We start from the raw sequence: 7,354 nt of genomic DNA on the forward strand, positions 1-7,354 counted from the left end.
CGGAGGATTGTCAGGAATGGAAGAGGATGCAAGATTAGAAACTAAGGGGTTTGAGTGGTTAGAGAGTTTATAATGGAAGGAGTGATATCTGGTTCGGGCTAGATCGGTTACATTCTAAATATTTAATAATATTTTTTTTCTCCAAATAATGACGTCTTCCTTTGTGAAATACAGGCTCATTAACGTGAAAACTTAAATTCATTAATTTATTTAATTTTATTAAGTGTTTCGATAACAAGGGTTATTTACACTGGAATTACAAGTTTAATAAAAAACAATTGACAAATTCACAAAGTAATAATGACAGAGTGAGCGTGAGGAAGTTACAATTTACATTTTACAAAGTTGAAATCACAAAGTTACAATTACAATTGGCATAGTTAGTAAATTACTATATTAAATTGAACATCCACTTATACATGCTGGAATTGCAGTTTAGATTTTAATAGTTTTTAAAAAGTGAAAAAGTTTTGTTGTTGAAAACTTTTATAAAACTCGTTTTTGTGTTTTAAAAATAAATTTTCATTGTGAGCTGGCCAAGGGCTCTTTGTATTGCTATTTTTAAAACGCGAACCTCCTGCTAATTATTGTCGTCCAACTATTATCGTGTTGAGTACAGAGGAAAACTTAGACAATTTTTTAAAAAAATATTTATGCTATATAGGCATAGTGCAGTAAATTTATAATATATAACAGTAATAATGCTTTATTTTTTTTTCATTTTATAGTTTCCTTTTTTTAATTTGTTTTATTTATTATTCTTATTTGTTTCTATTATTTATCTATATATCTAATTATAACTTTATCCCTTTAACCCAATACATATTTCCCTTTTTTCCTCCTTTTTAACAGACATAAAATTAAATTAAAGTAAAAAAAACAAAAACATAATAACAATATATGCACATAAAAGTTTATCGTACTTTCGCATATAAATACTATTAAATATAAAATCTGAAAAACTCAGCAATCATCTGTAAGGATATAACTATACAAATATATTAAAATAAAAATCATAAATATAAAATGAAAAATAATATATATAATGTTATAGAAAAAAATGATAAAACAGTAATGTCTGTATTGAAAATATATACAAAACAATAAAATCATCAATAAAGAAAATAACATAAAATATGTTATAATATTTGTGATGTCTGTCGATCTTGGTCATCAAACTTAGTAATTACAAGTATTTTTTAGACTGTCCATGGTTCATCAATAGTTCTTTTAGCTTGTAATGCGAACGTTTTTGATTTACTGAGATTTTGCATAGTAATGTTTAGGATGATTTACGTTTCAAGATAAGTAGAATCAAAAAACCCTCCAGATATTTCATAATTTTTTATTTACTAATATAATTAAATTATTTATTCTATAATTACTATCTCTTAATAAAAAATTATGTAATATTTTACGTTTTTATTTCTACCGGATAAGTTGCCACGTTTCTCCTATAACTTCAGGAGTTTTTATAATAACCTCAATAAGAGAAAAAGCAAACAGGAAAAGGATTTTAGAACTAATTAGAGCGAGGCTGTTATGTTTTGTTAAATTGGCGGTGTTCATTATTCAGGCACTGCTGCTGCTCCAGGCCTCTCTTCGGGACAAAGGCTCCCTCGTCTGTATACAATTTATTAAAATTAGCACCCTCGTCTCGAGGTCTCGAGTACAAGAGGTTTCTTCCTCCTTGGATAACAAAAATATTATATACAAAAATACACAAGAAAATTTAATTAATTAAAAAGCATCAAGAAAGGTGCTTTACGGAAAAATATGCTGCTTTGCTTGAACCATGGCACATCAGGCGAAATAGGTAAAATAGTAGGACATGCTCAGCCTTTCCCTGCTGTCCCCCTACTAGACTGCTCTACAGGTAGTTGGTTTTGAAAAAGTAATAACAGTCTGTGGTGAAATCTATAGACTATATCAAATAGAAAATTATAATTATTCACTTCATAACAACAAATTTGGGAAAGGTACTTCAAACTATATGGTGCCATTCCTGTAAAAACGTTGTAAAAACGCCCTGTCATCGTCTCCAAGGGTTTTTGAGATATCTTGGTTTAGTCCCAAGCTATTGAGGTGTGGTGTGAAATATAGGCATCCTTGGAAAACATGACTTATTATTAAATTGTTATTGCAATACAGGCAGTTCGGAGTCATTTCTTTTTGAAATAAGATATGAGTGGGTGAGCCTCATGTGGCCTATTCTCAGCCTAGTCAGTACAATGTCTTCTCTACGGCATTCACGGCTAGAGGTACCCCAGGGCTTGACATCATTTTTAATAATTTTTAATTTACTCATTGAAAATTATTAATTTAATAATGTTGAGGTTGACTTAACCTTAACTTAAATGCTTAACCTTATTAACTAAATTTACATTATTATACAAAAGAGTATAAAAGCGAATATAAAATAAAATTTAGTTCAAACCCCACGTAGTCTTTGGGTGTATTCCTGACAGAACACAAGGTTGTCCGATATTTCCTTTCCGGTAACCGTCTCACCTTTTCAAGAAGTATGAAGATGACATCTGCAACCACTCTCCTATCCAGGACGTGCTGAAGTGCTCCCCACTTCTAGTGTTAGTGACCATCTATTGAAATAGAACACCGCCATTTTGAAAAACAAAACATATACGATAACATTTCTTATATGGTGATGTTTCGGTTTAAAGGCACAGTTCCTAATAAACTATCATCACTTCACATTGAACAGTCGTAACGTGTTCAAAAATCAAACTGTCACCATCACAAAACCAAAACCCACTCGTCTCAACATATCGCTAGTGTTTTTTTTTTTTTTACTATGACAACCATCTTGTCTACGCAGATATAGCCAGTGTTTTTATTTCATCATGACAACCGCAACACCCCCTGTTTACGCAGACATCGCCAGTGTTTTGTTAGATTTGAAAGGGCATTTAACAGCCTGGTCATCAACGCTCGTTGGTTGTTGGCTTTGGTAAGGCCTAGTTGTTTTAGTCATAGCTTTGGTATGGTGTACTGATCCGCACCAGTGGGATTCATTTCCGTGAGATTTGAAATATTATCTACCTAGACAATTATAATTTGTTTAATAATCGTTACGATAGTGGAAAGGATGAAGAAAAGGAGACAAGTAACTGTTCTAGTTTTTAAAATGAGGCAAGATAAATAGATAGTTATAATAATTAGAGGCTGGTTATTAAGTTAGTCAGATGGATGGATTTGATGCCTTTTTCTATTACAGATTCGTCGTTTCCCAACGCCATTGGAACATTTGTTCGTATCCCTAACTGGTTCAGAGTTAATGTGTAGTGATGACATTGTTCAAAAATGTGTTTGACGGTCAGATTACTATTACACTAGGAACATTTTGGAGGGGCCTCTCCTGTTATGAGATGGATGTTTGTCAATCGGGTATGTTCTATTCTAAGTCAGGTGTATACTTCTTCACGGCGTGTACTTCGAGTTGATGTATTCCAGGGCTTCACATCTTTCTTTATAGGTTTTAACTTACTGAGTGGACTTTCCTCCCACATTGCCTGCCATCTTTTATTAATACATTCCTTTAAAGGGCGAGCTAGTTCCTTTGCAGTTAAGATTGCTGCGGTTCTACCTGTTGGCCTCGTCGTACCTGTCGCCAGTGTTTCAATTTCACCATGGCAACCGTAACAGGCTGTTAAGAGACATGACGTGCACCTGCGACGTGATGTTTTAACATATGATTCCTGATGTTTGACGCTGTCTTGATTTCACATAGAGAGTGGCACCAAAATTAGACTGAATTAATTTACAAAATCGGATGTGTGAATCCGATAATATATTTAATTCTTGCGGTATTAGCAAATTAGAAGATAAAATACTATACAAGCAATCAAGGGGACTTGATGTAAGCAGACATTTGTAACAATTTAGTATTATTTTATACATAAAAGGAAGGATAAACAAAAGAGAATACAAGAGAGCTAGTTGGTTATGGTATCGCGGACAGATATCGCAGAGTAGCTCAACTATCAACAAGCATCAATCATGGAACATCGCCGGGCCTGGACACGAGAGGGCTTTTTTCCATTTTCCTTGAGAGGCCATTGAAGAAAATGAATGGAGTATTTACCGACTGTCAGCTCCAACAGCTCCGCCCCCCTCCATATATCTCAGTACTCCAACACTGTTCCCTTCAGAACTAGGGCAGTCCTGGAGGTCATGGGTCACAGATATTTCTAAGCATTGACAATGTATTTTTCATCTTAAATTATATAATTGAATTATATATTATATACATGGCATGTGTGTCGATAATTTAACATATCCATTCTTAGTCTAAGAAGTTTACTATTTTCTTTTATAATTTATTTATTGTTATTTATAGAGAGAGAAAGAAATTTATTCATTCATGCTGCCCAAATACAGCGGGTTACCACATTACACAGCATACTGATCAATCCGTGATCAGACATATATAAATTACATATTTTTATATGATATAATATAATAGAAAGATAACATTTTTTTTCGACACTATAAATACCACTCTACGAACTAAATACCAGCTTTTCGATTTACTCCTTTTTTTCTTTCCCTTCTATTTTACAACCCTTATTTCATTTTATCAACAAATTCCCCTATATAACAAATATTAGAATATTAAAAATAATTAAGTAATAAATAAATAAAACAACAAAAAGATATGCGATGCCAGCATGCCATCACTCCTCTGGATAACTCCCTACTCATTAATTTTTAATTATTAATCTATAAACACATATAAAACAAGTAAATTTGCAGCAAGTGATAAAATGACATGACACAAACATGTGGAGAATCTGGAACCCATTGATGGAACTCCAATGTTTAGTGTAAAAAACTTTCTTTTTTTTTTTTTTATGTAAATTTGCTGTAAGTGATATTATGACATGATGCAAACATGTGGAGAATCTACCCATAGATAGAACTCCAAAAACACTTCTAACGTAATCTCGAGGCCATCTTCTTTTCAGACGCCAAGGAGGATTATTAGGTAGTGAAGGAGAAGCCAGGTTAGAAACGAGTTGGTTTGAGCGGTTGGGAAGTTTATTATGGAAGGATTGGTATCTGGTTCTGGCCAAATCGGCAACACAGGGGACATTGAGGGCCTGATGGATGATTTGATTTGTGACAAAGTAAGGAGCATTAAGGATTTTACGAAGGATTTTGGACTGTAAGGATTGGATTAGAGAGGAATTAGATCCAAAAAACTTAATTTTTTTTTCACCGACTAGAATTGGTATTTTGAGATATTTTGTTGTATGTATGAATTAGCATGTAATGTAACGATTTTTATTAAACTCGGTAAAGTGAAGGGTTACAGATGTCAGGTAGGTTTCATCCTCATTAAAATAATTTTACAAAATAAAAATTTTATCAAAATATCTTCTTCTACCTTTAATCTTTTTTATTTTAAAATATAAACAAATTTCATTATAAGTAATATTAAATCATAAATAAATACAAAATATTAAATAATCTTATAATAAATAAAGGATAAAAAATAGATACATCCGATTCAAACGGGAACTTTCTCCGATTGCATCGGGCTAGATCGGTTACAAATGGAACATTAAGGTTTTTATGATTATATTCGTGACAAAGTAGGGAGCATTTAGGATTTTAAGGAGGATTTTGTATTGGATACGAGAGAAATTCTAAGGTTTAGTGGAGCCACAAAACTCGACGCCGTATGTCCAGATTGGCCTTATAATTGTCATGTAAATCAGTCTTTTTTAATGAATTAGAAGTTTAGACCGTTTGTCTAGTAAGTGCTGTAATAGTCGAAAGCGACGTGCAGTCCACCTCAATCCTAAATACGAATTTTTATAGCAATATAAAAATAAATTTTTGAATCTATGTGAAATATAGATACCTTCCACACGAGCCCACCATTCTACATAAAAAGTGTAACACACAAAAAGGTTCATGTGTGTTAACAGCCTAGCTGAAATCACAAAAAGTGTTCTAAAGTAGAAGTTACGTATTCAAGAGGTTGTATACCTGTTTCAGCAGTTTTTCCGATATAATCGACTGACCGTAACAGCAACATTATAAAATTGATTTACTGCAAAACAACTAACTATTTCGATTAAATGTCGTATCTAAATGTACAATCAAGGAATCTTTAATTTAGATACTCGTTTTTTTATAACTCAGCAACAGGGAAAAATGTAGATCACAATTCTATTAGAATTTTAATTTTGTTTATTAAAGCAAAATTAACAATATCTCATCGCTAACATACAATAGATGGGTAGAAAATATGAATGACTTTGATAATTATTGTTTTTCCGTGGTTGTTTTAGTAGGCAGTAGTCATATTTCACTTTCACATAGTATATTGCGAGCACTACAGCAAAACATCTATCTCTAATTTCCGAGAATTTTTTTTTTTTTTATCAATCGGATTTATAACAATTTGGAAATCGTATTACAAAAAGCCCTATATAAAGAAAATGTTAAAATATTAAAAACGGTATTTCAAAATATCCCACTAGAATGGAGGGGTTCTACGAGTTTGTATAATCTCTAACGTAAAACTAAGGAAGTTAAGAGCCGTCGCCATGACAACCATCACAAGGAGTATATAATATGAGGAAAAATTGTCATCGAGAATGTAAAAGAAATAATGAATTAGAAATTTGCACTGATAAATTTCATATCATAGTATGGTCGGAAATAACTATGTGACGCGCGCCCTAGCTCAGTCCACATCACTTATTTTATGGGTGATCTTTATTGTTAGTCTTCATTGATTGATTTTGTTTGTTTGTTTACTTTCTTGTGATCTCTAAGTCATAAAATCATCTTCATAAAGTTCATAAAGCCTTTAATATTCACAAAGGTAATATAAGGATGCCGTAACGCCGATTTTAATGGAATTATTTTTAGTGATACTTGGTCGAAAAATATCTGTCACGTGTTCAAAAAATTTTCGTTATTGTGCCCAAAGATTCGAAAAAAAAATGTATATATCTATAAATAAATATATTTCCCTTTCGTATATTTATATTTAGTTTATCTTAATTGATGTAATATTTTATATATTTAAACTCTTTATACATTTATTGCGTTCAATAACGTTTTTTTTTGTTATGCACAAAAAAAAAAAAAAAAAAAAAACGCAATATAATGGCAATTAAATTTTGTTTCACTTCTGATACGTAGCTCATTTGACAAGAAACATACTTATTTTCGTGACACTTGGACCATTTCTAAATTTAAAAAATTAATAACTAAACTTCTTTACAATACCACATCGCTAATTCAAGAAAAAGTATTAAGTCTTCTTATTGTTTTATTATTTCATAAAACGTTAAAGAACAATTGTTTAACTATT

This window comes from Halyomorpha halys, unplaced genomic scaffold (genome assembly GCF_000696795.3).
Source record: "Halyomorpha halys isolate HHAL.00 unplaced genomic scaffold, Hhal_1.1 Scaffold820.1, whole genome shotgun sequence".
Classification (NCBI taxonomy): domain Eukaryota; kingdom Metazoa; phylum Arthropoda; class Insecta; order Hemiptera; family Pentatomidae; genus Halyomorpha; species Halyomorpha halys.